General features: G+C 36.0%; 1 non-coding gene across 1 annotated transcript; it reads left to right on the plus strand.

Annotated features, from left to right (window-relative positions):
- The first annotated feature begins 1,303 nt into the window (after window positions 1-1,303).
- TRNAE-CUC lies at window positions 1,304-1,376 on the plus strand. Its single transcript has one exon. It is a non-coding gene; the product is annotated as a tRNA-Glu (tRNA).
- Window positions 1,377-1,762: the final 386 nt, after the last annotated feature.

The following is a 1,762-nucleotide window of genomic DNA, read 5'->3' on the forward strand; positions in this document are numbered from 1 at the left end:
TGGGCTGGTAGCCTAGATGATCGCAGGTCTACGAGTGGGTATTGTATCTACTTGGGTGGAAATCTCACTTCCTATAGTGCAATAAAACAAAAGACAGTCTCTAAATCTAGTACTGAGGCTGAATATCGTGGAGTTTCCACAGCTACGCCGGAGCTCATTTGGATACAATCTCTTCTACAAGAATTGGGAATCAAGTCATCCACTCCAACGCTGAGGTGTGATAACTTAGGAGAAACTTATCTTACAGCCAATCATGTTTTTCATGCACGCACTAAACATATCGAAATTACTACCACTTTGTTCGAGAACGAGTTGCAGCCAAACTACTGCATGTGAAGTTTATCAGCTCCAAGGATCAACTAGATGATGTGTTTACGAAAGGATTAGCTTCACCAAGGTTTCAATATATCCTTGACAATTTGAACATTCGTCAACTCAGGCTCAACTTGAGGGGGAGTGTTAAGGATACCTCTAACCAATGCCCTGAAGACTCTCAACTGCAACAACATGTCATCGAAGTAAGCCGGTCTGGTCAGCAACAATAATATGCGACTATTATCACGGATATGTAAAAATGTTTTTGAATTGTTTCTTCAGTGTACTATCTGTTTAATTATGTAACTCCTTTGAGTATAAATAAGAAACAAAATCTTCCCCTGTTGGTGTGGAAGATATTCACCAAAACCTCACTTCTGTCTTGGAGTAAATGTTGCTTGCGAATTGTTAATGATGTTAAGTTTGAGAAATCGATTTAATCCAAGATTTTGAGATACCGATTTATCAACTCGGTTCCGTGACATCTTCCCATGTGACAACTGCTAATATAGAGATCATGTCATGTATCTTGTGATTAATGCCTTTATGTGCCGGAAAATCAGATCTTGTTAGTGTAGGTAGTAATCGTACTTGAAGCTTCATTAATGCTTACAAACTCTCCAAAAGTTCCATGAACCCGTGTTAAATTCGCCTCCCTCATTCTTCCTGATTTCCAAATTCCATACTCCCATCTAATGTGACATGAGAATCCAAAATCTTGGTCCCTTCTTTCCTTTTTCCTCAATTTTAATCTCCCCCTCTTTAATGCAAGCAAGCCAAAATGATAATCCTTACTCATTTTTTGGTTCACCAAACGGAATATGACCAAAATACTTAACGGTATATGGACCTTTTGGTTGATATATATCTAAATAAGGACATAAATGATTAATTTAACGGAATAGGGACCTTTTGGTTAATATATATCTAAACAAGGACAAAAATGATTAACGGATTAGGGACCTAAAAATAATAATATGTGAAACCATCCGTTGTAGTCTAGGTGGTTAGGATACTCGGCTCTCACCCGAGAGACCCGGGTTCAAGTCCCGACAACAGAATGTTTTAGGTGTTGGAGCCCAGATTGTTGCTAGGCTGCCAACCAAAAGCTTTGTTTAATTAAATATAATAATAACTGACATTAATGTTTATTTACATAAATGCCATTTTTATAAAAAAAAAAAGATAAATATTTAAAAACTCCGTATATTCCAAATGGTATGTCGGGTTTTCGTGAATTTTATATATTTGGAAAGATCTTTGAATTACCTATGCAACGAGTATAAACAAAAATATCAAATTAATATTTATAGTTCTCCAAAAAAACTAGCTATAATTTAAAGGTAAATTGAAAGAGCCTACTTAACTTTTATATATTGCCCATATGATGCTCAAATACTTCACTTGATACACTATTAGGGGGTTGGTCAAATGAGATTTCAAATGA

The sequence above is a fragment of the Papaver somniferum genome, chromosome 6, assembly GCF_003573695.1.
Source record: "Papaver somniferum cultivar HN1 chromosome 6, ASM357369v1, whole genome shotgun sequence".
Classification (NCBI taxonomy): domain Eukaryota; kingdom Viridiplantae; phylum Streptophyta; class Magnoliopsida; order Ranunculales; family Papaveraceae; genus Papaver; species Papaver somniferum.